Source organism: Triticum aestivum, chromosome 5A (assembly GCF_018294505.1).
Source record: "Triticum aestivum cultivar Chinese Spring chromosome 5A, IWGSC CS RefSeq v2.1, whole genome shotgun sequence".
NCBI lineage: Eukaryota > Viridiplantae > Streptophyta > Magnoliopsida > Poales > Poaceae > Triticum > Triticum aestivum.
Window position 1 is genome coordinate 235,832,899 of NC_057806.1, and position 23,529 is coordinate 235,856,427.

Consider the following 23,529-nt stretch of genomic DNA (forward strand, 5'->3'; position numbering starts at 1 on the left):
CCCCCTTCTCTCCTCTTCGGGGGCTAGTCCTATTTATAGAGGCCCTGGTCCTCTTCCCAAATAATGAGCGGGAAGGGCACCAACAATTGGCCATTTTGAAGGGGAACATCTAGTACAAGTTATCCTGACCAAAGGTGGTCTTCGGCTGCCAAAAGCACTGGTGATGACGCCGTCTGGGGCTCCATAGTGTCCTCCGTCCTGCCGCTCTGCTGGTCTTGGTCTCGTTGCACCAGAATGGTAACCATTGCCCGATGCCTTGGCCTGTGCTTGCTCCCTTTGCACCAAAGGGGAAACAAGGACACTGCACAGGTCAGTGCCCGCCTGGCGCCCGCCTAATCTCGATCGTCATGGCTTGCGTCACGGGCTCCTCGTGAGGCACCCCTGCCTTGATCTCTCTGCCTCCTCACGAGCCTGCCTGATGAGGCTGCTCCTAAGGAAGCCTCCTGTCGTCCGCCCCGCAAGGCTTGGACCCTTGCGAGGGTCTTGAGCTTGAGCTGATGAAGCTGGGCCGCACTAGGCCCCCACTCAAGCCACGCCGCAGGCTGCAGGTAGGCAAATCTGGGGACCCCCGTTCACAAAACACTGACAGTAGCCCCCGAACCCAAGGTGCGCCCGGGCTTGGCTTAGGAGAGAAGCGAAGGGGCAAGCGCGAAGTGCCGCGGGCCCCAATAGCCTGTGGCCTTGGGCGCCGTGTGGCGATTGATTGGACATGGGTGTCTGCGCTTCCCCACGACACCTCGGCAACTGTCCATCTGACAAAGAGGTGCCCGGGCCAGGTTTACTTGCTTTGTTCTCATTCGCCTTGCCCCAGATCCCCTTTCTCGCTCTTCTCCTTCCTGCTCCCGAAATCCTCCAGATCTTTATCAATCCTTCCCATCCGGCACGCTATGTCACCTCGTTAGTCCCCAATCGAGGCCTGGTACTCGCCGGCTCTGGATCCCCCGAAATTGTCGGAGAAGAACCTCGCCCTCACGCGCCTGATGACGGTCGCGCAGGGCAGCAAGGGGGCGACTGTGCTCAAGGCCGGCTCCGACCAGCCTGAGGGAAAGGGGAGCACCTTCTATCCGTTCTTTGTGAGCGCCATCATCGCCGGTCTGGTGCCTCCTTTCTCCAAGTTCTTCTTTGTTGTTCTCCGCCAATACAACTTGCAAGCACTGCATCTCCACCCCAACTCTGTTCTTCTCGTGGCGATTTTTGCTTACTATTCCGAGGCTCACGCTGGGGTGAAGCCCTCGGTGGCCTTGTTGCGCTACTATTTTTCTCTCCGGGTTTCTCGTGCCCATGTCTCCGCATGCGCGAGATTTATCGCATACTCCAACTCCAATGCTATCTCGAAGCCTGGGAAGAGAATTGAAGGCTTCCGAAGCAAGTGGGTCATGGTGGACGTCGGGCGCCTCCACCCCCGACTGGTGTTGCCTATGGGGCAGCCCAAGGCCGTTGACGCATGGTCCCGCGCGGAGCTCATCGACCCCCGTGCGAAGGCGATGCTGAAGAGGATGAACGTGGACCTGAGGCCAGGCAGCTTGGGGCGGCGAAGCTGACCGGGGCTACACTCCTGAGGGAGTTCTTGGAGCACCGGGTGGCTCCACTCCAGGAGCACTCACTCCCATTATGGAGGCTTGGGGAAGCGAACGCCGCCCTGTGCCTAAGCTCCAAGGCCCTGACTGACGAGGATCTGGTCGTGGCCCTCCACTCCTTGGTTGGGGGAGACGTGGGGAGCCCGGTGGGCGCCCCCGTCCCCCTGTTCCTTCGTGACGACTGGGAGCAGGTGGTGAACACCATGCCCACCTTCAATGGTGAGGGGCTGGTGCCTGCGGAAGCTCCGGAGGATCTGGCGGTGCTGGCGATGGTGGAGGTGTCCTCCGGCAGCTCCAGTCGGAGTGAGGGGGAAGAAGAGGCGGAGGAGGAAGAGTCTGACTCTGAGGCGACTGGCGAGGAGTCGGGGGATTCCTTCCCTCGGCGGAGGTCCCGGGCCCTCCGCTCCATGCCGGACGACGACGAGGCTGGCACCAGGCGAGGAGGGGAGGACTCTCCCTTGGTCACAAGGAAGGGCAGGTCGGGGCCGGTTCTCCCAGGGTTTGCTCTGGTCCCCGGGCGGTCTAAGGCCAGCTCCAGCCCTCCTGACATGCCTTCTGCTTCCGGGCCTCCCAAGGCTGACCCCAGCTGCAGGCTCTTGGGCTTCAAGTTTGGCCAGAAGCTGCTTGAGTCCGCGAACCACGACCAGTAAGTGCTCAATTCGTGCTTCGCTTGGTTTCTGCCGCTGAGGCTTGACGTCTGCACTCTTTTGCCAGGCTGGCACCTGCAACGAAGAGGTTGAGAGGGGGTTCTGCGGCCCTACTTGGGGCAAGTCCATCTGCTGGGGTGGCACCTTCATCTACTGGGGAAGGAGACGGCGAGGCTCGCGCCTCCCCTTCCCGATCGTCTTCGCGAGGCCAACTGGGATGCTTTGGCAAGGCGTCAGCCCCCGTGGCCCCGCTGACCCTGGAGGCGGCTGCGCTCGATGCTGCAGCTGGGGTAGCCAAGGCCCATGGGGTTCCTTCCTGCCAAGCTGTGATCACGCTGCCGTCCTCTCCACCCGCTCCATTGGTTCCCATCTCTTTTGATCCCTCTGCCGCCGTCCTGGACCGGGTCGCCAACAAACTGAGCCAGCTGCGGGAGGATCTTCTGAGCGTGGACCCTCGCCTAGTGGCTGGGCACCTAGAGCTAGCTTCTGGCTGGGCCCGCTCCGCAGGCCTCTGTCCGAGCAGCGCTGAGGCAGGCCATGTCGGCCTCCGATGGGGAGAAGCAGCCGCCAACCAAGCCAAGGCCGCTCGCGACGCTGCCCTGGGCGACGCCGCAGCTGCCTAGGGCCGCTGCAAGGCGCTGGAGGTCAAGCTGCAAGGCCTGCGTGACGAGCTCGCCAAGGAGGTCCGCGGCCGCCAGGAGAAGGAGAAGGAGATGAAGGCTCGGGAGGCTTCCATCAAGGACTGGGACGCCAAGCTTGATGACCGCTGCAGCCGGTTGGAGAAGCTGGAGCGATCGCTGAAGGCGGAGAGGACCAAGCTAGACGCCAAGGTGAAGGTGCAGGCCAAGGATCGGGTGGCCTTCGCGCAGTTGGAGAAGAAAGCTTGCGCCACGCTAAAGACGCTTTACGAGGGTGGCTTGGAGGAGCCGTTGGCTGGTGCGGAGGACGGCCCCGCCGAGCTGCTTCCCTTCCTGGTCTGTGCGCTTGAAGATGTCGCAGACAGCCTCGGCCATGGGGCCAAGGCCGAGGCGCGTGCCCTGTCTTCTGCAGCACTGACGCATGTCCTCAGCCACGTCTACCTGCGCGACCCCAACGTCGACTTCGACAGCCTACTAGAACCCGTGAGCGGCAACCTTGCCGCCGCTGCCACTGAGGCCGTGAAAGGCCGAGCCGAGGCTTTGCTGGGGTGGTTCCGCGCCTTCAGTACCTTGCCCGGGCGCGGTGCCGCCAGCTCCGCGGCCTCAGGAGGCGGAGTCGCCCAGCGTGACTCCACCACAGGCAGCGGCGCCACTGGAGAGTGATCCCGTCGCGGCTTCTGTCCTGTTTTTACTCCTGCAACATGAACCATGCCTCGCGGAGACGTTTAAACTTGTGTTTGGCGTCGTGAAACAATCAATGGCTTGTAATATTTGCTTTAAATTCCCTGGAATTTGCATTTTTCCCTCCTATTTGCTTGCGCTCTACGTCGGCACGGCCCGGCCCCGCGCATACCTCAACCGCCATTAGCTCCGACCGGAAACCAGGACGGGACTAAGGAGTGAGGGGCTATGTGGCAAGTTATGCTCCTGAGTCGCGATGCTCAGGAGTCCCCCTTGACGCGCGAGCAACAAGTAGGGAAGGGGGGATAAAGGAGTGGATTGGTCGTTCTGCGTTGGTAGGGCCCGGCCCCGCGCATACCTCAACCTCCGTTAGCCCCGACAGGAAACCAGGATGAGACTAAGGAGTGAGGGGCTACGTGGCAAGTTATCCCCCTTGACGTTCAAATGGGTTTTCATACATTGGCTCCACTCGGGGACGGGCGTGCGACGACCAGGTCCGAGGGACCTGGCTGGGTGGCGTGCGCTCGGGCATGGCACGGGAGTAGCCCCCGTGTCCGGCCCCCTCGCGCGGCACTCCCGAGGGGAGGCGTTGCGATGGTGCCAGACGCTGAGCTCCAGGCTCCCTGAGGTTGGTACGGCCGTGGGCCGCCCTCAGTTGTTTATCACCAGCGTGAAGCATAGCCCTTCCGTATGTGTACGGGCATAGCCGCTCCTCGGTAGTGTCGTCAGCCAGCACGGAGCATGGTGCTTCCACTGGTACGTGGGAGGGGGGCTCCCCTCTGGGAGGAGCCCCCGGGGCATGTACAGCCCCACCCTGACACGTGGCCGACACGGTAGGGCTAGAAGAGGTGTATCTGGGCACTCGTGAGCAAGCGCGGGACTCACGAGGCCCTACCTCGAGGCGGGTTGCGCCTGGCTCTAGGCCTTTATCAATGGTGTGTTCCTGCAGGGTGGTTAGAACGCAAATGCTCTACGTCCTCAGGTCCTGGCCCTCGAGCGAGCTCAGCCGCCGCTGGTATGACAGGTCGCGATGCCGTGGGTCAAGGCCAGGGGGTGAGGGCTGGAGAGCCAGTAGGAGCCCATGAGTCGCGATGCTTAGGTACCCCCCTTTTAACGTGCAAGCGCTTTGCATGAGAGCGGAGAAGTCCGCGATAAGCAGTAGATGACGATCATGGGAACCAGATTAAGCGCGGAGGAGCAAATTCATTTCAAGTAGATGCGGGAAAAGCAAACGCCGCTGGGCCAGGCCCGAGCAGGTTGGGGATGATGCAGCCCGAGGGGAGCCCCCTACAAGGTAGGTAAAGAGCGTAAGCAAAACGGATGCATGCCGTAGGGACGGACCCACGCGACCTGGGAATGACGCGGCCCTGTGGGCTCTCCCAGCTAAAAATGGAACTTGAAAGATGTCACCTGATGCCGTTGAAGATGAAGTGATCCCGAAGAAGTGGGCGACACGCGGTGAAGACATCGACCCTCATGAGCCCCCAGGCCTAGGAGCCTCAGGAGGCTCCGGGGGCACGGGTAGGTCTTCGAGGGCCATCTCCACCTCTACCAGGACCGTACAATGCCTGACCTCATGAGCCTCCAGAATGCTCCTCAGTAGGCGCTGATGAGCGGCGATCGCGTTCGGCAGGCCGAAAGGCATGCAAACGTAGTTGTGAGGTGGACCCTCGCAACGCCCCACGCGCGAAGGCCAGAGGCGCTCCTGAGACACGGCTTGGTTGAGCCCTGGCACGTCGATGCAGACGCGCAGCCCACCATCCTCGCCAGGATCTGGGGCCATGGCAGGCAAGTGGCGGCTGCCGCGCATGACTCTCGACTCCTGTAGCTCTTGGGTGTTTCCTGCGATGAACTCCTGAGGGTTTGGTCTTCCTTGCCTTGTACCTTCCTGAGGGAAACATTCCTGGAAGCACTCCTCCAAGTGGAGCCCGAGCGCCTCCCTCATGACCTTGGCAAAGTCGGTGGCTCTCCATGAAAGAGCCAACGAGCCCTGCCTGAGGAGGGCGCCGGATGCGCTTTCCTATGCGACAGAGGGTGGCGCTCCCTGAACGGGCGCAAATGCTGATGCAAGGCCTCCAGAGGCGCCTGCCTCCTTATGGCTTGGGCCAGGCGAAGCCTTCTTCTTCTTCAGGGTCACCTCGGGAAGTCTTCCGCTCCTGTGATCTGGGTCTTCGATTGCTGCAGCTTGGAACGCACGCTCAAGTGAACACACCGCGCCCCTTTCCTCACAGGGTATGGTGATGACTCCACCGCTTCCTGGCATCTTGAGGACATTGTAGCCATAGTGAGTCACTGCCATGAACTTGGCTAGGGCTGGGTACCCGAGGATGGCGTTGTATGGCAAGCGAATGTGGGCGACGTCGAAGTCGATGAGCTCGGTGCGGTAGTTGTTGCGCTGCCCGAAGGTGACCGGCAGGCGAACTTGCCCTATCGGAATAGTGGAACCATCAGTGACTCCTCAGAAAGGCTTGGCCGGCTGGAGCTGATCATACGACACTTGGAGATTGTCGAACGTCTCGATGGACAGAACGTTGAGTCCTGCTCCGCCATCAATGAGGGTCCTGGTGACCTGCACATTGCTGATGACTGGGGAGCAAAGCATCGAGAGGACTCTGGCCGTTGCCGCGCACTTGAGCTGATCCGCTGAGCTAAACGTGATGGCGCACGCAGACCACCTGAGAGGACGCGTGGCCTCAAGCTTGGGGAGGACTGCATTCACCTCGCGAGCAAACTGCTTGAAGATGCGCTGTGATGCTGGGGCCTGGGCGCCACCCAAGATGCAAGCGATTGTGTGCGGCTCCTGGAAGCCCCCAGCCCCCTCGTCTTGATGTTGGTCTTCATTCCTTCTTGGTGGTGGAGGTAGAGGAGGGAGGCCTACGTTGCCGTGCGGGCGATCCTCACGAGGCTGATCCCTCCAACCTCCCTCGCAAGGCTGGTCCTACCAGCGATCCTCGCGAGGTCGGTCACACCACCCTTGGCGAGGGCCACGGTCTTCCCATCGTCCTCCACCTCTTCCTACTCCTCGGCCATAGCCCCTGTCGTTGTGCTCGGGGCGTCGGCCGATACGCCCATCTCGCACGACCCTAAGCTCTTGGCATTCGTTGGTGTTGTGTGTGTGGAGGTCGTGGTACACACAATATCGGCTGCCCTTGGATGACTCAGGCTGATCCCTGCCTCGCTTGGTGTCTGGTTCCGCTGCGAGCACGGCAGCTCCCTTACGCTTCACGTCTTTGGCCTTGGGCTTTTTCTCTTCTGGGTCGGCAGCCAGGAGCTCGAGGAGGGAGAGGCGCCCATCCTCAGCCCTGGCGCACTTGGTCGCCAAGTTGAACAGCTCCAGGGATGTGAACAGGTCTTCATGGATTGTCAGCTCCTCCTTCATCTTGATGTCGCGCACGCCATGGGAGAAGGCTGAGATAATGGCTTCCTTAGTCACCCTGGGGATCTTGAGGCGAGCGTTGTTGAAGCGCTGGATGTAATTCTGCAGGGTTTCCCCTCGCTGTTGCTTGATGCGGCGCAGGTCGCTTATGGCCGGGGGCCGGTCGCGATTGCCCTGGAAGTTGGCGATGAAGCGAGTGCGCATCTCGTCCCAGGAGGAGATCATGTTGGGATCCAGGTTCAGGAGCCAGGTGCGGGCGCCGTCCTTGAGCGCCATGAGAAACCAGTTCGCCATGACTTTTCGTCTCTGTTGGCGGCTTCAATGCCCAACTCGTAGAGCTGTAGGAATTCTGCGGGGTCCGCCATGCCATCGTAGCGAGGGGGCAGATCAGGCTTGAACTTTCCTGGCCATGTGACACCGCATAGCTCGGGGGTGAAGGCGCGGCAGCCTACTGTGGCCACTGGTGCCCTTTGCTGGTGTTGGGCCTGCTACTGGTGATTACTATGCGCCGCCGCTTGGAGCAGCGTGGGGTGTCGGTGTGGAGGCACAGGGACGCGATCTTGGCGTGCCGGTGCTGGGAGCGTGCGAGCACCTTCTTGGGGACGAGGGATCTCTTGGCAGCTCCCTTCTTGCCACGCAGGCGCCGGACATGGAGGGTCTCGCCCTGGGGCTGTGCGCCTTCTTGGGGAGAAGGTGGTGGAGGCACCTCCTGATCCTCGCCCCCTGCGTGGAATGAAGGGCGAGGCAGTGAGAAGGACGGCAAAGGAGAGCCCCCTGCGGCACTGATGAGCTTGGTGATGCGGGCGAGCCAGTCCTCATAGAGGTCGCCGACGGGGCGGTAGTGCAGGGGCTCTCTTGCCAGGAGCAGCGCGGCGTGCGCGTCCGTGGGGGCACGACGGGCGTGGGACGATGAACTGGCTGGAGTCAGTGACGGGGTTGCGGTGCGGCCCTCCCGCCGCACCGAAGGATGCTGGGACGAGGCCTGCTGCTCGTTCCCCGTCGGGCCGGTGGCGGCGTTGGCGGCAGGCAACGGGGAACGGCGAGGGCGTCCGCCGACGGGCGCCGTCTGGGCGACGCGGGTGGCGAGAGCAGCCTGGTGCTTGGTGAGAGCCCGACGAGCATCATCCATGGACACGACGGAAGATCACACGCGAACAGCGGAAGAAAGATTCCGTCGCACCCCTACCTGGCGCGCCAAATGTCGGATTTCGGGTTCCGGCAGACCCTTAAGGTTCGAACTCTGGGGTGCGCATGGAGATCTTTCCCCTACCGACTCGCGCTTCTATGGCTCGCAAGAAGTCTAGGCTGGAAAGAAGAACACACAAAGGACACGAGGTTTATACTGGCTTGGGCCACCGATGTGGTGTAATACCCTACTCCAGTGTTTGGTGTGGTGGATTGTCTCAGGGGCTGATGATGAACAATACAGGGGGAAGAACGGCCTCTAGAGAGGTGTTCTTGAGCTGGTGCGGTGTGTTCTACTCGGTCTGGATCTCTCTCTCTCTTTCTCTTCTCTCTCTCTTTTTTCTCTCACTCCCCCCCTTTTCTGCTCTTCGGGGGCTAGTCCTATTTATAGAGGCCCTGGTCCTCTTCCCAAATAATGAGCGGGAAGGGCACCAACAATTGGCCATTTTGAAGGGGAACATCTAGTACAAGTTACCCTGACCAAAGGTGGTCTTCGGCTGCCAAAAGCACTGGTGATGACGCCGTCTTGGGCTCCACGGTGACCTCCGTCCTGCCGCTCTGCTGGTCTTGGTCTCGTTGCACCGGAATGGTAACCTTTGCCCGATGCCTTGGCCTGTGTTTTCTCACATTGCACCTAAGGGGAAACAAGGACACTGTGTAGGCCGGCACCCACCTAATCTCGATTGTCATGGCTTGCGTCACGGGCTCATCACGAGGCACCCCTGCCTTGATCTGGCCGCCTCCTCGCGAGCCTGCCTGATGAGGCTGCTCCTGAGGAAGCCTCCTGTCGTCCGCCCCGCAAGGCTTGGCCCCTTGCGAGGGTCTTGAGCTTGAGCTGATGAAGCTGGGCCGCACTGGGCCCCCACTTGAGCCACGCCGCAGGCCGTAGGCAGGCAAGTCTGGGGACCCCCATTCCCAGAATACCGACATCATGTAAAGGAAGCATGGAATATCATCAGATGAAAAAAAGCCAATGACCATCATCTTGTCATCTATGCCATAAGTGAAAATGGGATTTATTTTAATGGGACATGCATAGTTACTATGTTGAGATTGAAATGATGCAATATGGGAGATCTCACTCATAGCATATGACAAGTTTAATGGATTGTCAAATATGAAGTGACCCATAGAATTTTCACATGATATCCTATTGAGCATGACATCACAACTAGGCAACTCGACATGCTCGTCATCATATTCATTGTAAATAGGTAAGTCATGACATGAGGAAGTCACACTAGCATGAATCATGGGAATAGGTGTTCAACATCATGCAACCAATCATTCGTAAAATAGTCCACTAGTGGGACAAGAGAAGCACCATCACCTATGTTACCTTTGGAGCATCGCTCATGTGTTGTAGGTGAGGTGTCGAAGACCAAGTCGTGGTCATCTTCAACTTGATGGAACCATGTGGGGGTGCATCTTCTTCCACCATGGCCATCGGTGTCTCCATTGGAGGTATGGACTCATCGAGAATAGGCGTGTCGTCATGTAGGAGACCAAGCACCAAAGAAGAAAACACACTAGGAGTATATGTTAAGTCATTAGAAATCAAAGTGGCCTCACATGCCGTCTCAACTTCCTCACTCACTAAGTGTTGTGGCTCACTCACTCCCTCTTGGATGCACTCACTCATATGGTTGGTGGAGTCACTCAAATGGCTCTCAACCTCACATAGGATGTGTGGCATGCTCTCAAGTGTAGGGCTAGTGGTGGTCACACTCATCCCCTAATAGGAAATGCACTCAATTGTAGATATGGTGGAGTCACTCATATCACTCATGGGGTGGTGGCTCTCCTCACATGGCAATTGGGGCATCTCGTCACATGTCGGTGTCGGAGAGATGTTGGTGCAAATGTCTCCATGCTCAATCATGTCGTAGTCGTAGCCGTGGATGAAGGCCGAAGATGGCACATCATCACTCTCCTCTAACACCAAAGATAAGGTCTCATGTGCAGTCTCAGAGCTTGACTCGGAGTATGAGTCCAATACAGGCGCCATCTTCATGTTGTTGAAGAGGCTCGTGCTCGTCGCCGTGGTCGAAGGGGATGGCCCTTGCTCGACCTTCTTGTCGCCGTCTTGTTGTAGGATGCCCATATGATGTGGCATCTCGTAGCTCCTCTCCATGACCGAAGCGAATGTCCCATGCTCGGCCATCTTCCTTGAGGGGCCTCCGAAGGTGGAAGGGTCGCCCTCGCTCGTAGGTGGTCACCTTGTACTTGATGATGTCGATGTAGGCGAACTCACAGGAAGTAGGAGAAGATATCGTATGTCCAAAGGCGAAGATGCCGAAGTGGTTGTTGTAGCCGTAGCTCCGTCTTGGTGGTGCTCGACTAGCGGTCTTCTCTTGTGCTCATGATGTTTGTACTTGGCATGAAGTAGGGCTTGTTAGGACTTGTGCATTTGCGCTTGTGGAGCAACATCATGATGATGGTGTCGTTCTCGTGCGTGAGCTCGTAGTAGATGTTGTTCATCATCGTCGTGCACATGATGCTTGGAGGAGACTTTCCCTTCATGACGATGTGGATCACGAACGTGATGGTGGTCGCCATGGAGATGTGGAAGTGGATGACTTGCGCTTGCGTCACTTGGGCGCTCTGAAGATGATTGACTTGCTCGCTGCCGCCTTGAAGATGATGAAAGGGAAGAACGTTTGGCCAACAAAGTCTGAATCTCCTTCATCCTTGCATCCTGCTCCTCCTTTTGTGTGGAATGCTTGTTCTCGATGTAGTCCCTTTTCCTTGCTTCAGAGTGACGAATTTCGATGAAGAGGTTCACAATGCGCTCGCTCAATATTGATTGTGCGCCTTGCATTTGTCGTTGTCGTAGAAGACCGAAGATGAAATGCCTTGCCTATCCATCACAAGACTCGAGAAAATATGAGTGGTAGAAAGAGAAAAACTTATACCAAATGTACCTTGACCGATGTTGAAGATGGATCAATGATCACTCAATGATGTAACAAGGAAATAGCACAATTGGTACCAATTCTTGTCAATTTTTCACACCTACAGAAATAAGGCTTATGGTGGAGCTCGGTGAGGATAGTGGCACAAAAATTTGATGCAAAATGTTAGCAAGAGTCAATAATGTTGAAAGAGATTCACAAATTCCCAAGTGAAACCAGTAGACCAATAACAATATGTGGTACACGTAAACACACGCACGGATAGATAAATGGGGTCATGCAACCAAGGAATGAGCACAAAATGTGGAATCCACAGATAACGCTCGTGTTGCACAACTCAAGAGAGACGCTAGCACGATTGCTCAATAGGCGGATACGACACTTGTGCACAACCTATAAGATGCAAAATGTATGAGCTTTCTATCCCAAGTATGCTATGTATGTATGTTCCGGTGGTGTGATCCAAGATGATCGGATATGATAATCTTATATGCAATGTGGTATGATGTTATGGCACTTGCTTACAAGCTTCTTTGCTCTGTCTCTTTTGCTTAAAAGATTTATTTTTTTGTGTATGGCCACAATGCGAACTGCACAAACCAAGATAGCAATTGGGTATATACGGGAAACAATCTTGCGACACAAGGGATGCTATGATACCAATATGATATTGTAGCGACCAGACCTCAAACAGTCTGATCTCTGTGCATCAGTGTCATCCCTGGATCAGTAATGCTGACACGCACAGTACTTGAAGGATTTATAACAGAGTAGCAATCACACACTTATTACATCGAGTATCTCAAAAGAGAACTTATTACAAATAATATGGCTTAAGGCCATCTAATAACGATAACAGCGGAAGGCTTGGAAGATAAGTGAGTCCATCAACTCCAACGGCATCACTGAGTATAGAACCACGACCTAAGGCTCCTTACTCGTCGTCTGAAAAGTCTGCAACATGAACGTTGCAGCCCAAAAACGGGTCATCACATGGAATATGCTGGCAAAGTAACACGGTAGAGCAAGAACAGAAAAATGCTATCACTACATGCATATCTGGCTGGTGGAAAGCTCTATGGTTACAGTTTTGGGTAAAGCCAATTTTTCCCTACTGCAAAGGAATAAGTTTTATTTAACTATCATGGTAGTTGTTAAACAGTGAGAGCGTAGACACCCTCTCAATCCCAATTAAACATCATCATTAAAACCCAAGAAAATTAATTAAAGTCACATGATGAGATTCACATGATAATCCAAGTACTAGATACTCAAGACGTCCATAACCGGGGACACGACTAATCATGATTAGTTTATACACTCTGCAGAGGTTTGCGCAATTTTCCCCACAAGACTCGATCTCCTTCGTTGGAATTCTCGCACTACATGGTGTTTGAGAAACGGATGACTGAGACATAGTCCTTCAGAAGCGCTAGCACCTTATGATCGTGTAGACCATTACACCAACTTTCCCCTACATCCGCTAGTCTACCACTTTAAGAGTTCGCACGACTTAATGAACTATGCTAGAGCCCATAGTAGCTTGTGGCTGCACACGGAAGTTTCTAGTATGAATAATCTCATGATCCCTTTGAGCCTAGGTGGCGGTCCATAAAGAAAACAGGCAATTTCTAGAATACCCAGGTGCCTCAATCCACCCAGATGTGTATTTAAGTTGCCACCTTAAGTTGAACCATTAATTAACATTCCCACATCTGTCATAGATACACTCAAACCCAATCCACGTCTACAAGCATAACATGGCATAAGAAAATGTAGAAGTAACTCCCAGGGTTTGATAATAAAACAGGTAATAGGTGCTACCTCATCTACTTCCCAACCCACAATTTATTCAGATCCTAACCATGTAATTGTTTAAGGATTGACCTAATGCAATAAAACTGGGTAGTAAGAGGTATGATCAAAGTGTTATTTGCCTTGGTGATGATCCGTGAAACCTAGGGATTCGAAGTAGCAGGCGACGCACTCCGGGTACTGTAACACAAACAAACAAACAAGCATACAATAAGTACTCATCTAATGCACATGTAGAACTCAAATAAGAGATCTAACTAGACGGTTCAACTTAAGAACTCCGGTTTGCAAAAAGAAACAAATCGAACGAAACAACGAAAGTCAAATGGCGAAATAAAACAAGCTTCGATTACTAATCTGGACCTATGTCAAATTTTACAGAAGCAAAAATTTGTTTGAGTTGGTTAAACGAAAAGAGTGTTTCGAGACGAAACATTAGGCGCTTGAATCGCCTGATTCCGATAAATGATCAAAAAGTTAAACTAAAAGAAAAATCGGATCAGAAATCGCGATCAGAAATAATCGCGGAAAATCCAAGAAAAAGAGAAAACTGATGAACAGATAAACGAACAAATGTTCGTTATCTGAAACTAAATGGTGAACTCGTCCGTTAAACCGAATGAACGAGTGAACGCTCGCTAACTAAAGGAACTGATAAAACCAATCTAATAAAATAAAAAAGCTAGTGTTTTAAAAAAACCTGATCGGTTTTCTTCGGAAAATCAGCGGCGAACGGTGCGGCTACCTCGCCGGACTCCGGCGGCTCGGGGCTCCGACGGGGTGGGGCGGCATCGGCGGCGGGCAGCACAGCAAGCGGCGGCAACGGCGGGCGCGGCAGGTGGCGGCGAGTGGCACGACAAGCGGCGGCGTGCGGCGGCTACGGGAGGCCGGGCGGGTCGAGGTGGCGGGGTGAGGCGGCGGCGGGGTATTTATGAGAGGGGGTGGCGCGGCTTAAGGAAGGGGGCGCCGGGTCGGGGTCGGAGTCGGCCTCGGGAGGCGTGCCCTGGCCTGAATCGGCTGCGGCGGCGGGCGCGGGCCTGGCCTGGCTCGGCTGGGCATTCGACCCAGTCGGGCGCGCGGTACTTTTTTTTAAACAATTCCGCCGAAACTAAGAAAAATTCTAGAAAATCAAATAAAATTCTAAGAATGCCAAAATAAAGTTTTACCGCCTAAATAAAATATTTAGAACGAGATGAACATTTTCTTGGCCCTAAAATGCAATTTTCAAAAACGTGCAATTTTTCCTAAATTCAAATAAACTAGCCAAAAACCGCAAAATGAAATATTATTTGATTTTTTATTAAATCTTCAATATTTCTTTATTTTCTGAAAGTCATTTTATTCCCTCTCTCATATTTGTATAATGAAATAATTGAAGATAAAATAAATAAAATCAAATGATCCTGTTTTCAAAATTTGAGAATGCCCAAATATGAAAATAACGAAATCCCCAACTCTCTCCGTGGGTCCTTGAGTTGCGTAGAATTTCTGGATCAGGACAAGAGGAGATAAAAATATGATATGCAGTGATGATCTAATGTATAACATTCCAAATTGAAAATTTGAGATGTTACAAACCTACCCCCCTTAAGATGAATCTCGCCCTCGAGATTCGGTTGGCTAGAAAATAGGTGAGGGTAGTCCTTCAGCAGATCTTCCTCTTGCTCCCAGGTGGTTTCATCCTCGGTGTGGTGGCTGCATTGAACCTTGCAAAACTTGATAGCCTTGCTGCGGGTGACTCGGCTGGCATACTCGAGAACCTTAACTGGTTTCCACTACTAGGAAATGGGCTATAGATGAAATTGACACTAATGGCGCACCAGACAAGTGGTGCGCCACTACTATATACTAATGGCGCACCATGTGCTGATGCGCCATTAGTGTGGAAGACACTAATGGTGCACCAGACACACGGTGCACCACTAGTATCAATTTTTTTTCATTTTTCCAAACATACTAATGGCGCATCCAGGCAAAGTGCGCCATTACTAGTTGTAACTAGTAATGGCGCACCAGCCACATATTGTGCCACTACTGTATTTTTTTATTCTTTTTTGCAAAACTACTAATGGTGAACTGTGGCATAGTGCGCCATTACTAGTTTAAACTAGTAATGGCGCACTATGCAACGGTGCGCCATTAGTATATATATATATTATTTTTTATTTTTTTGCAAAACTACTAATGGCGCACGGCCAGCAGGTGCGCCATTAGTATATTGGGTTACTAATGGCGCATGTGTGGGTGGTGCGCCATTAGTAACCTGGGACCAGCTAGATATTTTGGACAGCCACACCTACACATCACTTTCCCCACTTCATTCCCTCCACCTCCTTCTCCAAGCTTGTCGACTGCCTCCTCCTCCTCACCTTATTTGCACCATAGATTCATCAAAATTAAGTGGTTAAATTGCCTTTTTGATAGGTAAGTAAGGGGAAAGCTATCTTTATGTTGTAGATCTACTTTTTTCTCCCTAGCTCGCTCCAACAACGTGCACATGCACTTTTTGTGGCCTAGCTAGATCTATGTATGTTTGTGGTGTTGCATATGTTGTCGTGTTGCATATATGTTTGTCTTTGCAGGTACCAGTATTTGAAATGCGATAGTTGCCAATATTTTGCTGGAATGTTGATTCATTTCCGTTTTGGCGAGAATTTTGGCACTATGCATTCTTTTTGGTCCTATTTTTAGGGAAAGTCATGCCAAATTTTTTCTTGGTCCTAAAATATCGCTTTGCTCTACCCCGCAGGTGACCATGGTCCGCACGATGACCGAAGGCATCATGAATAGGTTTTTGAGCTCCATGAAGGCCGAGATGCTTCAAAAGAATGAGACAGAGATAAGATGTCCATGTCGAAGATGCAAGTTGAAGAGCCTTATTGCGGATCCGGATTCCGGGCAGGTGCGGGACCACCTGCTCTTCCGTGGTTTCATGGATGGCTATCGGTGGCAAGGTGATGAAGATGACTATGAAGTCGTCCATGGGGGCCGGGCAAGAAATGAGGAAGGGCAGCAAGACAACCACCGCGGCTCGGGCGGGCGAGAAGACAAAGAATCTCCAGGACATGATCACGATGGTGATGTTGTACACAGCCATCATGTAGAAGATGCCGGACATGATGATGAGGAAGATCAAGACGAAGGGCATGATCATGAAGATGAAGATGCCGGAGCAGACAACGATGGAGGCTGGGTGCAGGACCCTCATATTCAAGAGTTGCTTCTCAAGCAGACGGATAACGCAAGAGCTGCCGCCTAAGAGAAAGCCAAGCAGGATCAACTTGAGATAGACGCGGTTACTCCATTGTATGAAGGATGCAGGCCCGAGGATACCCGCCTGAAAGTAAGCTCATGGCTCTGGAGATGAAGGTAAAACACAAAATGACCGACGCATGCTTCGACGAGAACATGTCATTCTTCCACGAACGTCTTCCCAAGGGGAACAAGTGCCCTACCAGTTTTGAGGAGGCGAAGAAAATCGTGTGTCCTCTGGATTTACCGCACGTGAAATACCATGTGTGCATGAACAATTGCATCATTTATCGGGACGAGCACGCGGAGTCTACCATATGTCCGGTGTGCGGCGTCACTCGATACAAGAAGAGGAAGAAAGCTCCTCGAAAAGTGGTGTGGTACTTTTCGATCACTCCTCGTCTGCAGCGGTATTTCGCGGACCCTAAGGTAGCAAAGCTCCTGCGTTGGCATGCGGATAGGGAGGAGAAGAAGCGGGAAGATGACGGAAATGATCCGGAGATAAATAAAAAAGACAAGATGCGGAGTTACCCTACAGATCCGATCCAGTGGCAAGAATTGAACTTCAAAGACCCAGAATTTGGGAACGATCAAAAAAACATCTTGCTAGGCGCGAGCACCGATGGAGTCAATCTGTTTGGCAGCCAGAGAAGCACACATAGCAGCTGGCCTGTGTTTGTGTGGATGTACAACCTCCCCCTGGTTGTGCATGAAGAGGAAGTAAATTCACATGAGTATGCTAATTGAAGGGCCGAAACAACCAGGGAACGACATGAATCTATATCTGGGGCTGCTGAAAGAGGAGCTAGACACGCTGTGGTAAACTCCAGCCAATACATGGGACGCCGCAGAGAAAGATTATTTCCCTATGAGAGCCGCACTGCTCACGATGGTGCACGACTATCTCGGTTACGGATATCTCGCGGGGCAGGTGGTCCACGGATTTTTTGGATGCGTCAGGTGCATGGATGACACAACGTATCGCCAGCTAGATAGAGATCCCGAATCTTCGAAAACCGTGTTCATGGGACATCGAAGGTGGCTTCGCGACGATGACCCGCGGAGGAAACGCAAGGATCCTTTCGATGGTGAAACTGAACCCCGAAGACGCCCGCGTGCGAGGAGCGGCGAGGAAATAGACGAGCTGTTGAAAAATTGGAAAGATTGCGCACTGCCGGGAAAGAAGCAAAAGGCGCCAGAGCCGGGAAAGAAGCGAAAGGCGCCAGAGCCATTGCTGAAGGTATGGAAAACGAGGTCTATTTTCTGGGACTTGCCGTACTGGAAGATCCACCATGTGCCTCACAGCCTTGATATCATGCATATCACGAAGAACGTGTGTGAGAGTCTACTTGGTACCCTGCTCAACATGCCAGAGAGGACCAAATATGGGCCGAAAGCAAGGGCAGACTTGAAATCAATGGGCATCAGGTAGGAGCTTCACGCTAATGATGATGATGATGATGATGATGATGATGATGAGGCGAAGCAGGACACAGAAAGTCGTCGCAAAGGCAAAAAGGCCAAGAAGACCGGAAATGACTACCCTCCCGCGTGCTTCACTCTAAGTTAGGAGGAGATCGAGTAGTTTTTCACCTACCTCGTAGGAGTAAAACTTCGTTACGGTTACGCGGGGAAGATAAGCAGATACCTAGACCCAGCGAAGCAGAAGTTCAGCGGCATGAAGTCTCACGACTGTCACGTGCTGATGACGCAGATACTTCCAGTTGCAATCCGTGGGATCATGGACGCGCATGTCCGTGAAACGCTATTTGGCCTATGCAACTTTTTCGACGTCATCTCTCGGAAGTCGGTTGGCATGAGGCAACTCAGAAGGCTACAGGAAGAGATCATGGTGATACTATGCGAGCTTGAGATGTACTTCTCGCCCTCATTCTTCGACGTTATGGTGCATCTGCTGGTCCATATCGTGGAGGATATCATCCAACTCGGGCCGATGTTCCTGCACAGCATGATGCCGTTCGAAAGGATGAATGGTGTCATCAAAGGATACGTTCGCAACATGTCACGTCCAGAGGGAAGTATAGCCAAGGGCTTTCTCACCGAAGAGTGCATGTCCTTCTGCACGAATTATCTAGGCATCGAGAACCCTGTTGGTCTGCCCGTCAAGAGGCACCTCGGCAGGCTCGCTGGATGGGGTCACCGTGAGGGTCGCCGCGAAATGCATGTCGACTTGAGGGTCGACTTGCCGACTTTGAAAGAGCAAACCTAGTCGCGCTACAACACATAGACGTGGTCGATCCTTGGGTGGTAGAGAACAAAACCTTTATTGAGAAGACGTACAATGACCGAGGCCAACAGAGGACGGACGGAGATATAATCAAAGAGCACAACTCATGTTTCACGCGTTGGTTCAAGTAGAAGCTTCTGTCGTACCCTTTACATGAGGATTCTTCCGCAGAAGAACAACTCATATTCGCCTTGTCACAGGGCGCCGAGCACAACCTGATGACCTATGAGGCATACGATATCAACGGCTACACATTCTACACCAAGGACAAGGACATGAAGAGCGATGGTTATCAGAACTCCACGGTAACGATGGAATCCTACACTGGTAACGACAAGGGCAGATACTACGGAAGGCTCGAGGAGATCTGGGAGTTGAGCTATGCTGGAGAGAAGGTCCCGATGTTCCGTGTCAGATGGGCCAAGAGCGTCCTAAAAGAAGACTGGTATTTCACCACCATGGTTATACCCGAAGCCAAATCCAAGACCGCGGGCGCAAACGTCACCGCGAAAAATGACCCATGGGTACTGGCTTCCCAAGTGGACCAATGCTTCTTCATTACCGACCCGTCAAAGCCCAGTCGTGTTGTCGTGAGGAGAGGCAAAAGGAAGATCATCAGAATGGATGGAGTAGCCAATGAGCAAGACTTCAACAAGTACGGCGACCCGAAGATCGAACATGACGACGACGATGAAGTAGCAGCATACACCACAAGAAGAAGTAGGACCACCCTACCTAAAGGACGTCCATTCCACAGAAGAACTCCATTTGCGAAAAAGAAGGGCAAGAAGATTGTGAACAGATAGCTAGCTAAGATCGATTGTATTTAAATCATAGTCTTCATTTCTCGATTGTATTTCGACATTTTGAAATGATATTTGTTCTGTTCTAGTCCTCATGAATATTGAATTTGTTAATATTTTTTGAACTCATGAATATTTTTAAATTTCATGGGCACTTTTTGAATTCATGAATATTCTTCAAAATTGATGATATTTTTTCATATTCATAAATGTTTTACCAATTCACAAATGAATGCAACTAAAAATCCAAAAAAAAATATTGATGATATTTTTAAATAACAAATTTGATGATATTTTCAAATAACAAATTTGATGATATTTTCAATTAAAAATAAAAACCAAATTATTAGATGCAACAAAAAATAATGAAAAAAAAGTTACTAATGGCGCACCAGAGAAGGGTTGAAGCACTCAAGGCACAAGTGGCGCGGATTCCAGAGATTGTCCAAGTCACGCCAGGTTGAAGCACTCAAGGCACATGTGGCACGTGTTCTGGAGATTGTCCAAGAGCAAGTGCAACAACAACTGGGAACGACACTCAACGCCATGGTGCCTACGTTGATTCATGGGCTGACGACGTGGATTGCGGGCGGCCAATAGGGGCCTCCCCCGGTTCCTAGCTTCACGTCCAGCAACTCGCACAATGCGCAGGCGGCGCCATTGGTGTCTCCGGCTGCGCCATTGGTGTCTCCGGCGAAGGCGGTATTCGTGTCTCCGGCGCTGGCACGGGCATTGGAGCTTAATGCACCCGGTGTACGCCCGCCGGCACCTCGCCAGCAAGCAGCCCCTCCGTCAGTTGCACGCCCGCCGTTGGCGGTGCCTCGACATTAGCCGAGATCGAAGGCATCATGGTAACTAAGCCTCTCGGCCGATGAATTCATCTCCTTGCCTTTGACTGGGCATCCCTGACGCCCTACATGTTTTCGCAGGGCGCCGCCGATGTTCGTTGCACTCTCCTGCACTTCGTGGGCGGCGAGTTGGTCGATGTCGCCAAGGGCAAAATCGTTCAACTGGGAAACCCCGTGTTCCACGGTAATCCGATGCCACCCATAGTGTGTAGGGTTGAAGTGGTTCGGGTGCTGCCAGGTTGCGACGAGCTATTACCTCCGATTCGACCCGCTGGGGCTGACGAAGAAGTTGAGATGACCCTTATCGCCTGCGTAAGCTGGCCCCTTCTTTGGCCGAAGAGCCAGATTCGTTTGGGGGCGGGGGACACCACCCCACAGACAAGACCGTCAGTCGTGCCGGCGCCAAGCCATGGAAAGAACACCGCAACGCTACCGGACATGTCGGACATCCCTATGGCACAGGATCCAGACATGCATATGGCACAGGATCCAGACAACGACGACAATGACGACGGTACATTTACCAATGTCGATAAGTACTTTGCCGAACATGGGTACGGTGACGAGTTCTGCGGGCCTCCTTCTCAAGAACCCAACTAAGACGACCGCGATCTAGCTGGTACGGCGGAGAAACCCAGTTGCAACAGGCGTCGTCTGGCGTTCAGTTCTCAGGAGACGCCTCCAGCTGCCGCCTTTACCGAGCCTCAGATAGTTGAGGTGCGAAATATTATCAGCCCCAACACGCTCAAGAAGGCGGTCTATGAGCAGAACTCGGTCCCACTACAGCATATCAAGAAGAAGGGACGGAAACGAAAGGCTAAAAAGGGCGCAGGTGCGAGCCAGCTGGCACCGAGTACGATCCGTGCTCAGGACGGGCCACCTTCACCTAAGGATATCTCGAGAAGGGTGCATGTGGAGGGTAGGGCGATGCTAGTGACAAATATGCTCAATGCTGCAACCGGTGCTATGTGGAGTCTGCATGACAGTGTTCTTTCTTTGGAGAAGCGGCGTCTCAGAGAGAATGATGTGGCATACCCAGTTTTCGTGGCCAAGGTGCCAGAGGGCAAGGGCTTTGTGGATGGCGCCATCGGAGGTACGATCGTCCTGTGGTTTGATAACATCTTTGCTATGTTTAACCTCCATCCGCTGCACTACCCATTCGTTTGGCTGTTTTCGCTGAGTATGGAGATGCGGATCATTAGAGACAAGACCCCGGACATCGTGATAGTCGACCCCTTCTACATGCATGCCAAGCTCTTGGGCAGTGCTGCGGACCGCCAAGTCGCAAGTTCACACCTCGAAGGCGTCATTCTGGTAAACCAGATAAGGATAACTTCCTCGTGGCTTACTTTCCCGAGTAAGTCATCCCTTAACCGCCCCAAAACATATGATTTCTTAGATTTCAATCGTTCTTTTTTTTCTAACATTCCGTGTTCTGTGCAGTGATATACATTGCACACTCATCCTCTTAAGCCCGAAATATTCCATGGCCACGTATTTCGACTCGAACCGTGACTCCAAGATGGACTACACAAATATCAAGAAAGGTCTTTATGATGTTCTCCCCGGCTACGCCAAATCTGGAGGCACCTTCACCAGGCCAGTTCGTAGGTACGGCAAGCACGTGTTTCCCCACAATACTAAGTTATGCTGCGTCAAGCAGCCGCCTGTCGGTCAGAAGGATGCCTACGACGCCCTCCATCACATGCGGGCGATCGAACATGACCATCATCACCTTCTGCTACCAGATAATCTCAAAGATTGGGCCGCGAGCATGTCGGCAATCCAGGATGCGGACATCAGACAAGAATTCTTTGGCATCCAGTCGGAGTTTGCGAACATCATCCATCAAGGTGTCCTTCATACCTCGGGGCAGTTCTACCTCAGATATCAACCGTCCAACAGTGAGACAGACACAATGCTACAAATGCAGGCTGACAACGCCCGCGATTTCATGACCATCACGACAGACGGCGGCTTCATCCACGCTCCGGTCCCATGAGTCGAGTCGAAAGTAGTGATGCTATGTGTAGTTCTGAAACATTGATTGGCTCATGTTGTAATTAAACTTTAATGAATTGCATGTCCCTTTGGTTTGGACAGTCATTCAACTTAGATGTAATCGACGCTATTTATTAGTAGGACCATGAATCGTGCTATTAATGTCTTGCTTTTCTCTTCTGATCCTTTTGTTTCATACTTATATATTCCTTATGTATTGTCTGTTGTTTGGCTTGTGCATAGAGATGTCGTCATATGTCGTGTACAAGGGTAAGGTTCCCGGAGTCTACGACGACTGGGAGGAGTGTCGGAGTCAGGTTCACCGTTTCAGCGGTAACAGTTACAAATGGTACACCACTAGGGCGGAGGCGGAATCTAGATACGCCCGCTATCTAGCGGGAGAGAGGAGGGAGCATTCGAGGAACCGGATGAAGACCAGTTTCATCGCGATGATGCTCATCGTGATGACCGCAACTCTCTTCTATGTGATGGTAGTTTAGATGATCGATATCCACTTGTAATGTAAAGACAAACTCGCTACTCGCAGTCTCGAGACTTGTAATGTTTTATCTTTGTTCGGTCTTTTGAATTCGGAGACTAATATGATGAATTGTATTCAGAGACTAATCTTCTATTGTATTCGATGAATCTGTTGTTGCTGTGTGCTGCTGTCTATATTCTATCCAATAATATATTTTGTAACCTGTGCAAAAATCAAAAAAGTAAAAAAAAACCTAATATTCATACTAATGGCGCATCACCTCAAAGTGCGCCATTAGTATGCCAAAGGATACTAATGGCGCATCACTACACAGTGTGCCATTAGTATGCCAAAGGATACTAATGGCGCATCACCCCACAGTGCGCCATTAGTATGCCAAAGCATGTGGGTAAATATGGCCCCCTGGGAGGCATACTAATGGCGCATGGTGGTCTATACTAATGGCGCACGGCGTGGTGCGCCATTAATATACCAGATACTAATGGCGCACCAGTGGTGCGCCATTAGTAAAAAATACTAGTGGCGTGGCACTAGTGGCGCACCAGTAGTGCACCATTAGTAGGCAAAATTGGTGCGCCACTAGTAGGCCTTTTCCTAGTAGTGTTCTCCTCATAGGTCAAATCACTATCCAACTGAATCGCTTCCAGCGGCAGTGTATCTCTCGGCGGTATATCCGTCATTTCTGCATGACACTTCTTCAACTGGGAAACGTGGAACACGTTGTGAACTCCCGACAATCCCTCAGGCAATTCCAACTTATAAGCAACTTCTCCCATGCGTTCCAAAACTTTGTATGGTCCCACAAAACGGGGCACTAACTTTCCCTTAACTCCAAAGCGCTTAACTCATCGAAGTGGAGATACACGAAGATAAACTCTATCTCCGGCTTCGTAAACTATCTCCTTGCATTTAGAATCTGCATAGCTCTTCTGCTTGGACTGGGATACCTTGAGCCTATCGCGAATCAACTTCACCTCTGTTCAGACTCCTTAATCAAATCTGGTCCAAACAACTGGCGGTCCCCAACTTCATCAAACAATA